The sequence below is a fragment of the Cuculus canorus genome, chromosome 3, assembly GCF_017976375.1.
Source record: "Cuculus canorus isolate bCucCan1 chromosome 3, bCucCan1.pri, whole genome shotgun sequence".
In the NCBI taxonomy this organism is placed as follows: domain Eukaryota; kingdom Metazoa; phylum Chordata; class Aves; order Cuculiformes; family Cuculidae; genus Cuculus; species Cuculus canorus.
The window spans coordinates 14,673,172-14,686,256 of NC_071403.1; the positions used below are offsets into that span (position 1 = coordinate 14,673,172).

The window sequence follows — 13,085 nt, forward strand, 5'->3', positions numbered from 1 at the left end:
TTTCTCTGACACCTCCTGAAAGTCCTTCATTTAAAGTCAGTACATCTAAACCTAAATTCCTGTTGCACTCTCTGAAACCTCTGACTATAGCAGTGGTTTGAAGGGTTCCCAGTATCGCTGTATGCACGCTGTGTGTTAATAGAACGAGTTCCTTATTTTTCCATCAACCTAACAGCATGCAAAATGAAGGTAGCTACAGCACAGAGTTCCTCATTTTATTGAGCCTCTGCTGACAAGTGGAGGCTGACTCTTTCAATTCTGTAGTGGTATTTTTATATCCCTAATTTGTTCTCTATATGCAATTTGTGATTCTTCACCTCTTTTGCTTTGCAATCCCCAAATGACCAAAAAACTCCCACTACTTATCATTATGAAGAAACAATCATGATTGCTAAAAACTAGCTTTTAACCAATCTTCTGTGAATCCTATAAATATATATTGCACCCATTCATTATGCAACAAAGTTTAAAAGCTAATTTTAGATTGTACAAATCAAATTATTTAAAGAACAAAATGACATCTCAATTGTAATGCTTTCTTTTTTAGTAGCATACTAGTTTAATTATAATTTTGTAATTATATGTTCTAATGAGAACTTTGCAATCCCTTGCAGTACACAAAAGTGTCCTTTCATTCACTGTTTTCAACACACAGTTATCAAAATGTTCTCAAGATGTAATTAGTTTCTATGTTTTCTTATGATTAAAGCCATTGCAGAGGATGTTTCACACAAATCTGTTATCCGAAAATGAACATGCTTAGTGCTGTGTATCCTATATCTGGATATTCATTTGGGGCACACAGCCAAATCTGGCAGTTGTCTAGAATTTTATTTTCATTGAGCAATCAGTTGAACGTTCATTCAGCATTTTTCCATATTTTGACAGCAAAGAAGCACAATCAACAGCTGCTTCTCTGACAGGAATCTTTCCTCCACAAATACTTATTCTATTTTAAATCCTAGACATAGTAATACACAAACCATCCCTGTGATATAAAATTGACTCAAAATCTGGCAATCTTTATCATCCTATTTGACATCCATTTTTTTCTCCTTTTGTAGTTTTTCTGAGATTCTGCCTTTCTCTTTGTCCACCTACATTGGTTTCTCATTCTGACTCTATTCTTCCCATTTATTTACTCCAGAGTGTTCTTGAACGGGCTCCTGATACACCAACCACTTGTGTGTGCTGTTATCAGGCTTCCTTGCTAGAGTATTCATTGGGTTTTCTTCTCCTGGGAATCAAGATTGAACTTCACCCACTTATGCAGCTCCACTCTGCCTCACTAGCCCTTTATGATGTTATTCTTTTCCTGCAGCGTGCTTGCCATGCTACACTGGAGCAATGTGGAGAGATCTCCAGGTTCCCACTGGTCAGCGCTGCTCTGAAACTGGAAACAGTGCAGTTGCTTTCATGCGGTATCACATCGGGCTTCTCAGTCCTGCTTCTCAGTTCAGCTGATGGTGATTACACAGCTTTTGCTTCCTCCCCTGCATGAGTTTGGGGCTAGCTTGAGGATACAGACCAATATCAATGCCGTATTGAGCCATCCAGACACACCCATAAATCAGTGAACTATTATTTTAACAAAATCCTGCATTAGTAACAACGCTCAGCAACAGGAGTTCAGAGCTTTTTTAATTTCCGAGCTTTGGCAGAACTAAAATTGCTTCTAAGGTCTCCTGTATCATGTTTACGCAGTGAATTACTTCTACGGCTCTCTTTGTTGGTTACTAGTAAGGATAATCCATAACTCCTGGATAGGCATCCCTAAACTGTAATGCTTAGCAGAGCATACAGTGTTGCATAAGGGACACATTTTGTATTAGTTTTTATGTACAGCACCCAAAATTAAAAACTTCCTGGAAAATGAGGGCAGCTTTGGGTAGAAACTGAGATTGTTTACAAAAACCTGAGTTAAACTGCATTTTTAAGAGAAATACCTGATCTTGTTTTAATTACTCAAATATATCCCCCTCTCCCCAGACTCCTTAATCTTTTCCACTGTTTAATCAGCCCCACTTTTAAGAAACTGCATTTTATTTTAAATAGCAATTTGTCTGAATTTCCAGACACTAATTCTGTCTATGACTTTCTCAGTAAATCTAAAAGGTCCCCACAGACACTTCTTTCTACCTTTACGTATACACAGTTGAAGCCACCACTAAATCCCGTCCTTCATATATTAAACAACTTGACCCTTGTAAGATTGACGGCTATACTTGTTTTCCAAACCCATGCCCTTTTTGTAACTTTCCTTTGAACTCTATTTTTGATGTGGTTTTGAGGTGTCCATATAGAACAGGTCACAATATTTTAGCATGCTTTTTATTGTAAGATCACAGATTAATTCCCTGTTCCCACTCAAAAACCTTCTACTCCACACATCCAAATATACTGGTCTGTTTTGTCCCAGCCCTGGAGCAACAGCACAGTTTGAGATGCTATTCCAGAAGGTTGTCTTAATTAAGAAGGGCTGTTAGATTACACGAACAAACAGGGAGGTACCAGAAAGACATGCAGGAAAGTCAGTGGATCCTATCCCATTCGACAGTACTCATGGCCACATGCAAAAGAAGAGCATGGTTGGCAGTTGGGCTGATTGATGATACATCTTCGCAAGTGTATTTCGGTGAGGGAGAAAATTAGATTTCTCTAATGGCAACTCTGACATTTATGGGAACAAGCTGCCAGTTTTCTGCTTGTATTGAGAGAAAAGACTGTTGCCAAGAAATGCTTCAACCATTTAATGGGAAAGAAGCTTGCGAGATACATTTTCTTAACAGCAGAAGTCAAGGCAAGGTTCAAGAGAGAAAAAATACCAGAAATATTGAGCCAGACATGGATGTATCTGTGCAAATATACAAAGCCCATTCAAACGGTCAGCCTGACCTTGGACTACTCACAAACCAGAACATCTTTGATAAAAGCTGGGTTTTGAGAATCACAGGCACTATCCAGTGCCAACCATTTTTTAGTACAAAAATGCTGTATTTCTGAGCCAAGTAAATCTGAGGTGCCTTGTGTTTAGGCCTGGTGGGTCCTTTGGTCAGTCATGCATAAACTGCTTTAGTATTGGTTTTGGTATGTTAGAACTGACTCTGCAGGACCATGAAGCAGTCACTCAAGCCTACCCTGAAATAATCAAGGGTAAAAAAACAAAACAGCAGCCATCGAGTTTCAGGCTCAAGGATCAATAGTGATGGATTCAAAATTTCCTTTTTAAAAACCCTTGAGAAACTCATATAAGCCTCATAAATCAGAGCAAGCTTCATTTAAATCATTAATCTTCCATGATCAGTACAATCTTGATCAGATTTTGCAAAGCAAACAGGTGCTGGGAACTCACAAGGGTGTCTCACAAAGCTGGTGTTGGTACTCCACAGTGATCAGCTTCTCATCCCTCTGTCATTCATCTCAACTCAGTATCGCTCAGGCTTCCTGCCTCCACCTTCTTAATTTTGTGGCTGCATTTTTTACATGCTAGATCAATCAGTTCAAATTAAAATCACAGAATCATAGAACCATTAAGGTTGGAAAAGACCTCTAAGATCATCCAGCCCAGCCATCAGCCCAACAGCACTATGCCTGCAAAACCATGCCCTAAAGTGCCACGTCTGCACTTTTGAACGCCTCCAGGGAAGGAGACTCCACCGGTTCCCTGGGCAGCCTGTTGCAATGCATCACTACTCTTTTAGTCAAGGTTTATCTACTATCCAATCTAAATTCCCTGATGAAGAATTCCTAAATCTAATTCTCTGGTGCAACATGAGGCCTTTTCCTCTCATCCTATTTCTCATCTCCCTGTTACGTGGGAGAAGAGACCAGCACCCACTTCACCACAACCTCCTTTAAGGTAGATGCAGGGAGCTATAAGATCTTCCCTAATTTAAGTCTCCCCTAGTTTACTAAAAGAATTCTATTCAAAGACTAACAGATCAAATTTAACATTGCTGGCCACCTGATTGGCCTGAAAGGCTCCCTGGAATAAAAGCAAAACTACTGCTTTGTAACTCCTCTTTCTGCACAACAGCTACAGGTTTAGCTTTAGCTTTCATACAGGAAGCCCACAGTGGAGTCTGAAGAACTATATCTATGCAAGCTTTTTTCACATCCAAGAATTAGTTCGGGTTTTTTTTTTCAGATGAAGGCAAGTAGATAGAAGAGGAATAAGAAGCGGATTTTTTTCCCCAGACAGCTTAACGCATTTTTTTTCAGTACTTAGAATCATAGAATCATAGAAAAGGTTGGGTTGGAAAGGACCTTAAAAATCATCCAGTTCCAACCCCCCCCATCCATGGGCAGGGACACCTCCCACCAGCCCAGGCTGCTCAAAGCCCCATCCAACCTGGCCTTGAACACCTCCAGGGATGGGGCAGCCACAGCTTCCCTGGGCAACCTGTGCCAGTGCCTTAACACCCTCATAGGGAAGAATTTCTTCCTAAAGTCTAATCTTAATCTTCCCCTCTCCAATTTAAAGCCATTCCTCCTAATCCTATCACTCCATGCCTTTGTAAAAAATCCCTCCACAGCTTCCCTGTAGCTCCTTCAGGTACCAGAAGGTCACTATAAGGTCTACCTGGAGCCTTCTCTTTTCCAGGCCGCACAATGCCAACTCTCTCAGCCTGTCTTCACAGCAGAGGTGCTCCAGCCCTCTGATCATCTTCGTGGCCTGCTCTGGACCTGTTCCAACAGTTCCATATCCTTCTTATGTTTGGGATTCCAGAACTGGACACAATAGTCCAGGTGGCGTCTCATGAGAGCAAAGCAGAGCACCTCATCTACCCACCTTCTAAACACCTCCAGGGATGGTGACACCACCACCTCCCTGGGCAGCCTCTGCCAGCGCCCAATTAGTTCAGACTGGAAAAGCCACTGAAGGATGGTTTTATTTTCCAAGGTTTCTGACAATAAGAGAACTTCTCTGCTGTCGTGCTTTAGCACCGGAATTTGTGAACTGCCCAGCGCGGGGGGCGATGCCGGGAGCAGGATCCCAAGCCGGGGGCAGCACCGGGAGGATCAGGATCCCTGGAGCAGCGGGGCAGCAGGGGGAGCCGGATCCTGAGCCGAGAGCACCGGGAGGAGCGGGGGGAGCAGAATCCCGAGCTGGGGGAGCAGGGGGAACACGATCCCGAGCTGGGGGGCTGCAGCGGGAGGAGCACGGTCCCGGAAGCATCGGGGGAAGGAGGATCCCTGGAGCGCCGCGGGGACGGGAGCGGGATCCCGGGAGCACCGGAGGGGAGAAGGATCCGGGGAGCAGCGGGGGGCAGCAGGAGCAGCAGGGCGAGCCCGATCCCGAGCCGGGGGCAGCATCGGGAGGAGCACGATCCCGGGGCAGGGGGAGCCGAATCCCGAGCTGCGGGCAGCGGGAGGCATCAGGATCAGCGGGGCGCCGGGGGGAGCGCGGTCCCGAGCCGAGCGGGGCGGCAGGGGGAGCCCGATCCCGGTCTCGGCAGCAGCGGGGCGAGCCGGGAGCTCGCTCTCCCATCAGCCGCCGCAGGACCCGCACAGGCGCGGGCGGCTCTCGGGAGGCGGCGCGGAGACGGGGCTGCGGGCTGTGCCGCTCGCTGCCCCCCCCGCAGCCCCCGCGGAGCAGGAAGCGGCGCTCGGGCTCCCCCGGCTCTCCCCGCCCAGCAGCGGCGGCGGATGCCTGCGCCACGCCAGCCCGAGGCCTGGGGACCGGCCCGGCCGCCGCTTCGGCTCCCAGGTCGGTGAGCGGGGGTGCGGGGTGGGTGGGGGGAGCCTGCAGCAGCCTCCGTGCCCGGGCGGCCGAGGGGGGGGACAGCGGCGGATTGCAGCCTGCGGAATGCTAAAGAGCCTGGAACGCTGGAGTCACGGGCTGTAATCGGGCAGTTTCAGCTTGCAAACATTGAATGGTTTTAAGATCATAGAATCACAGAATCGTGGAAACGTAGAGTGGAATTGAGCAATTACAGCCTGCAAACACTAAATACTTCAGATCATAGAACCACGGTGTGTGATGAAGTCATTTCAGCTTGCAAACCTTAAATGCTTAAGATCATAGAACCACAGAAACATGGAAACGTAGAAAGTAATTGAGGAACTACAGCTTGCAAACACTAACGATCATAGAATCATGGAATTGTGGAATGTGAATAAGTAATTTCAGCCTGCAAACCTTAAATGCTTACTATCATAGAATCATAGAATGTGATTGATTAAGTAATTTTAGCTTGCAAACTTTAAATGCTTATGATCATACAATCATAGAATGTGATTAAGTAATTTCAGTTTGCTAACCTTAAATGCTTAAGATCATAGAACCACGGAAGCATGGAAACGTAGAAAGTAATTGAGCGATTACAGCTTGCAAGCCTAAATACTTAAGATCATAGAATCATGGAATGTGAATAAATAATTTCAGCTTGCAAACCTTAAATGCTTAAGATCACAGAACTGTAGAATGTAATTAAGCAATTGTAGCTTGCAATAAACGTTTAAGGTCATAGAATCATAGGATGGTTCGGGCTGATGGGGACCTTAAAGCCCATCCAGTTCCTTGCCATTCCATTTCCATGGGCAAGGACACCTCCCACCAGCCCAGGCTGCCCAAGGCCCCATCCAACCTGGCCTTGAACACCTCCAGGGATGGGGCAGCCACGACTTCCCTAGGCAACCTGTGCAAGTGTCTCAACACTCTCATCGGGAAGAAAATCTTCCTAAAGTCTAGTGTGAATCTTCCTCTCTCCAAATTGAAGCCATTCCCCCTTGTCGTATCACTCCAAGCCCTTGTAAACGGTGCCTCCTCAGTTTCCCTGTAGCCCTTTCAGGTACTGGAAGGTCACTATAACATCTCCTCTGAGCCTTCTCTTCTCCAGGCTGAACAACCCCAACTCTCTCAGCCTGTCCTCATAGCAGAGGTGCTCCAACCCTCTGACCATCTTTGTAGCCTCCTCTGGACCCGTTCCAACAGTCCCACATCCTTCTTTCGTTGGGGATTCCAGACCTGGACCCAGCACTCAGGGTGGGTTCTCGCAGGAGAGACTCGGGGGGGCAGAGCCCCCTTGTTTGTGCCGGGCTGACCCGCCCGGCCGGGAGGCGCTGGGCTGGGGTCTCTGCCGCCTCCCCCGCGGGACAAGGGGCTTCCAAACCCCCTGCCCCCTCGGGTGCCGCCGTTCCCCGCCGCTCGGGGCCGGGTGGTGCCCGCCCGGGCAGCGTTCCGCCCCCGGTGTTGATTGTTTATCGCTCCGAGGCGGCGCCGAAAATAGGTCAGAACCAGCGTTACCCCCCCGCGCCCCGTCCCCGCGGCTGCCTTCGCCCTCCTTGCGTTCCTGAGGGATACCGGCTTCTCCCAGCGTTTGGAACGGCGTTTGCGGGGGTTTGTTTATTTATTTCCTTAACACCGGTTCTTCGCGTGGCGTGGAAAGTTGGCGGCTGAGCGCTGGGAGTCGCTCCCGGTTGTTTTCCTGGTGCGCGGGGGGCGGCACTGGCGGCTCCGCTGGGCGCCGAAAATGCTGGCAAATAAATTCTATTAAGACTTATTTTGGAGTTTTAGAAAGCGAACACCCTTTGTCAGGCCTGGGAACGCGAGGGAGCGATCCCCATCGATCCTGTGCAGCGAGCTGGGACGCAGCATGTTTCCCACTTGCAGGCGTGGGGATGAATTTTCCCAGAAATCTTATCCATAGTCCTTTCCAAGGACTAATTTTATTGTCGTTATGAACTTCACAACAGTCAAATCTCTTTCTAATTTGGAGCTTTGGCTCCAGCTCTGACCTTGTGTTTGAGGCAGAAGGGCTGCAAACAGAGGTGGTTAAAGAAGAGACATCTGTTCAGCACAGATCGCGCTGCACACGAGATATAACAGTGTCTAGAAAAACAGTTTGGAAAAAAAAAAGCTATAAAGAAAACTTGCTGTGGGGGGACACTCTGTCTGACTTTCTAAAAACACACAGTTACTTGACTGAAACTTAACTCACTTTAGCTTAAATCCAAATATTCTGCTTTTTGTAATAGTAACTACTTCTTGTATCACAGCCTCTGCCCAGGTGGGGAAAAGCCCCTTCTCTGGCTTTGCCCACTGTGCGGGGCAGGCTCTGGAGTCCTGTTATCATCCCTAGGAGATCCTCAGGGGTGAATTAACTTTAGGACGCTTAGTGCATCAGTAAGCGCTCGTGTGGAAATAATCTTTCTTTTCTGTCTGGTGTTATTTCAAGCAAAAATTTCAGTAGAATTCACTTGAAAACTTGTATTTCATAATTATATTTTGCAGACGTACCACTTTGAAGAGAGATTGTATAGCATAAGAGATTTTAAACAAAATCTAATTGGGAGGTTTATGGTCACATTGCTTATTGTAACTAAAAAGGTATTTGGGTTTAAGCCCGCTTTTCATTTCTCCTGGTTGCAGTGGATTTTTCAGATTGAAAAGTAAACAAATTTCTGTTTGAAGTCTGACATTTTATCAGGTAAGTTGGCATAAATGTCTATTATGTTTTACTGGGTTTTGCCTTATTTTTAAAGGAATTATTCAACTAGTTAATGTTGTCTTATACCTGAGCAAAGCCTGAGCTAAAATCCACATGCACCAGTTTTTTGTTTGTTGGATCAGTAAGAAGCAGGGAATGCTATTCGTGTGATCCGTATTGCTCTAGAACAGAACGTGTTACATTTTCATCCATGAAATATCTCATGCTTGTGCATGTTGATTGTGAAGAAAAACCTGCTTGGCCCTTGTTAAAAGATAACTGCTGCAGTCCAAATGTGATTCAGTAAGGCTCTATTTGGCTGGAGCATTATGACTTTTTCAGGATGAAGGAATAATGGGTTTGTGGAGGAGCAAATTAAGTACTTTTGCATAGTTTTTGTTATTCCATTCAACAATTTGTTGCCCATTAGAACTGGAGATACTGCTGTGTGGGAAGTGAATAATAATCCGGGCTCTGGCTGTATCTTCACAAATACTTTAAATGAGTGGAACACAGAATTGTCATCTTGCTCTGTTTCTTCCATACAACTGTGCCAGTAGTTGCAGTCTGAGTACCTGCATTTGCTATGTCAGAGCACAGCTATAAATCTTACTCTGGGTTTTCCTTGGATGGACCAACTTATTTTCCTTTTCCTGCCTCTCATTTTTTCCCCTGTAAGTAGCGTAAGACAATTCTTCAGCTTTCCTTCAGTATTCAACGAAAATTACAGAACACGAATTCGAGCTCGTTCTCTGGAACGGTTTTCATTTCTTTTATGTTAAATGTAGTCCTATAAAACCGGTCAGAGGTGACTGATATGTGAAATTATTAAGTTTTGTTCTTAAATCACCACTTGCTTTATTAGAAAAATTTATTTATTCCCTTTGCTTTTAAGTTATGGTTGGTACAACTGGCCTGGGTAAGGCTTGGCATGAGTAGTCATCAGTACTAGTAAAGTATACATAGCAACCAAAATCTGTCTTCAAAACTGTGATTTTCAGCGTATGCCAGACAAGCCAACACATTTGTTGATTCAATTTAGTTCCATTGCTGTAGAATTTAGTTCTGTTTTGAGTTCAGCAAAACCTCAAAAATAGTGCCTTGGGTTCTGTTTAGGCTTCAGAAAAAATACGCCCTGGTGTCTATTCTGAAGCCATTGAACCCCAAGTCGTGGATGTGGTACTGTTACCTAGCACTCCTTTGTTTTGGAAGTATCCAGGTTCCTCTGTTCTAGGACTTTCTCTTGAATTTTTATCCCACATAGAAGCATTAATGAATACAGTTCCCAAGCAGAGAGAGATATGAAAATCGAGATCCATGGCTCTCTCCGGCGTTTCTTGTTGACTTTGACAGTCAGTTCTTCACTGAGGAAGACTGACACATTGTGTTGGACTTTATTGTTGTGGTTTTAAGACCTGAACACTCTGTGACAGGATGTTTCTGTCAGTATCACACTCTCACCAGGTTGTGGTCTGGTATTTTCATATGAACTTTTCTTTGAGGGTTCTGGAAGTGATTAGGATGGGATGTGCGTGCCACAGCCATCTGGCTGGATGTGGATAGGAAAGCAAATTCTGGCAGAAGGGTGAAGTGGATTACTGTGAGTGGTAAGGTTTTGAACTATTGCAGGTGAAGATATGGGAGCCCTGTCTGAGCTGTGACTCCTGAACTGTTATTTTACCTCTATAAAGAGAACCTAGATGTTTACGCCAACCTGGTGTAAACCTGTTTATTAAAGTGCTGCTGAGACTACTGGTGCCTGTATGTCTTTCGGCCTGGGTACTCTCCTGAACAAATGTGAAAGTGAAATTGGTACCAAAGGTGGACCTCAGGGTGAGGATTACGATAAACGGCTGTGAATTCTTGTTAGTGTTGACCTTGTTTCGGTGTTTGAAGTTGTTATTGATACGGGCTAGTGCTTCTTATCCTTGTTTGGTAAATGGTTCATCTTTTTCTGTCCTATGTCTTAAATTCCTGTTGTTCTTTTTCAGTCTCCGGTCCCTACAGACTACAGGGTAGGCTTGGCAGAATATACCCTCTTGTTTACTACGGTGGAAGAGTTGCGTTTCTGTTGTGTGGGGTTTCCTCCTCTCCCCCTTTCCTCCGTATGGAAAAATACAGTCTCGCTAGAGCTTTGATTGTTTTCATGACGTGATAGACGAGTAGAGTCTGCGTATTGACCAGCAATTGTTGGTGATGGATATTTGTTTTGCCAGCCTGCTGTTGTATGTCAGGTGCCTCTGACAGGCACTTGGCTCAGGGATCACGTAGCCAAAATAGGTACTTGTGTGAAGTACCAACACCTTCGGTTTCTCTTTTGGTTAAACTATGAGCATAACTTAGATTTTTCTTAAATTATTATTGGTTTAATCTTGCATACATTTTCCCTCCTAGTGAAAAATAAAAAAAAAATGGAAAATGTGTTTATTTTTTTTTAATGAAAAGTTTGTTTATGCAGCCACCTTCAAATGCTTTATAGGTAGGATATAGGATCCTACATAGGAACTGTCAAGATGCAATTTTAAATTCTGTTTTAAATCAAGAGCGAGAGACTGCGTTTGGCTGGTTAAATCTGCTCAAGAGCCACTTTTTCTTGTCCCTGTGAGCTTGCTACAATCACACTGTGTTTCTGAATAAATGCTGCTTCTGTGTCTTTCTCCCACGGCTAGGCAAAACAGTAAAGTATGTCCTTGCATTCTGTTGACATTCATGTACCGTATGTTTTCTGTGTGACAAGACACGTGCTTTTACGTTTGTTGAACATCTGCTGATTTTGGCCTACTCTAGCATTTTACTAAGCACATTTTGATCACGTTCATTCATGGGATACATCCGATGAAGTATCGTGTATGGAAAACTACGTCACTGTACAAGTATGAGCTTCGCAGTTAAATATTTATGCCATCATTTCTAGCAAAAGCAGTTGGTACTGTGGTGTTGCTGATACTTGCAGAAGTCTGTCGTACAAATTGTCTCCTCAAAGAACAATACATGGAACATTCATGGTAACAAGAGTGTACAACAAAGAGTAAACAAGAAAAAAAAATCTGAAAGGGAGGAAATAAGTTTGCTGTAGTTTGGGGTGAGGGAGAAGTCAGGTGAGCAAATTGTGTTTACTTCAAGCAGGAAATCAGTGACAGTACTATTCTTGGAAAGAACGGGCAGAGAAATAAGGAACAGAATGAAACCTGAACGCAGAGTTCAACTTACAAGCAGAAACAAAAGTTAAAAACACTAAAGCAGATTGAGATGACATCAGTTCTATTTTTCATTAGATGGTTTCAGTGCTGTCTCCTTTTTTTTGTAATGGATTTTCTTTAGAGGTTTTGGAACTGGGAACATTTTTCAGTGCTAAGAATCTTGGACTTCACATTTTTTACATAGTTTTGTTGTAAACAAGATATGAAATCTCCTTTATCACTGTTTCTTACTAAAAATAAATTCAGAATTCCCTCATTTCTGAGTTGCATGTCTTGCATCAGGAAAATTGAAAACATATTACTTTTCCTATTTTTAATTTTCAAATGAAAACTTATAAATTTGTTACCTCTAATACTGTATAATTTTTATATATATGCATACCCATGCATATATGTTTGTTTATAATTTGCTTAAACTTGTTTATGGAATAAATGACAAACGTGTGCTCACTACACCCTCAAATTCTTAGAATTAAGAAGAAAAAAATCTACAGCATTCATCAGTTGTGCAGGAAGCCTTACCTTTGACTTCTGACATTTTGAAATAATAAACTGGCTTGTTTTTCAGATCGAGCTCTGCTTCCTATAATCACAGCCTTGTTCATGTGTTGTAACTTCATGAATCTATCCCTGTTACTCATCGTGACATAGATCAATCATTACCTGTAGTGTACAGGGTATCAAACTAGATAAGCTTGTCATGCTTTCTAGCTATAAAACAATAGGAATTCTCTTTATGCTTTAGATGATATTCTAAAGCTAAGAGGTTGCACTTTAAATTTTGGTAACAGAATGGCTTGCGGTGTATCTTTTGTCTTCTTTATATTCAAGCTTACAAGAGAAATGTGATAGTGTTTGCTCCTCTGCAAGCTTAAGAAGTATTATTCATAGAAACTACTTTCTTCCCAGACTGTCAGTTCAGTTGTCACTTGATTTTTCTGCATAATGATTGTATATTTCCAGGTAAAAATTTCAACTAAATAGCGTAATTAATGCTGCTGTCTTTTAGTAATAGTGGTGTTTGCATATCTAGTACTTTTAAACTACAGTATATATTGCTTGCCTGCCTATTTATGTGGCCCATCTAGCTTCCCATAAAAGAATATTTGTTAAAGATTTTCTGTATTTTCTGGGCAAACAAGAGTATACCAGCTATCAGATAATTGTGGGGGCCTATGGTTTCATGCACTTCTGACTTTAAACCCTTCACCCCAGTGAAATAATTCAGATCAAATTGTGCCAAGGTATAGAGGATATTTGAAGTGCCAAAACAATGAGGCGTAGGTAGTAGAAAACATACATTTTGCTGCTCTATGTGTAAAAAGAGAATAGAGGGAAAAAAACTTATAATGACTGACTGAGGTCAGTAGTAGACCTAAAGGTGGAAGTCAAGACTTAGATTGCCAACTTTGCAGTTGTTCAGTCAGGTTGAGCTCCGTTTTCCTAATGAAAG

The 13,085-nt window shown here is 43.5% G+C and overlaps 1 protein-coding gene across 4 annotated transcripts in view; it reads left to right on the plus strand.

Moving 5' to 3' along the window:
- The first annotated feature begins 5,573 nt into the window (after window positions 1-5,573).
- FAM135A (family with sequence similarity 135 member A) overlaps window positions 5,574-13,085 on the plus strand; it is an 89,302-nt gene continuing 81,790 nt past the window's right edge. For 2 of the 4 annotated variants that reach the window (XM_054062420.1, XM_054062418.1), the window contains exon 1: window positions 5,578-5,710. The gene's annotated coding sequence lies outside the window, so the exon portion shown is untranslated. Of the gene's footprint in view, window positions 5,711-7,203; window positions 7,343-13,085 lie in introns of those variants that run through there. The other 2 variants (XR_008449107.1, XM_054062419.1) reach the window with 2 other exon arrangements.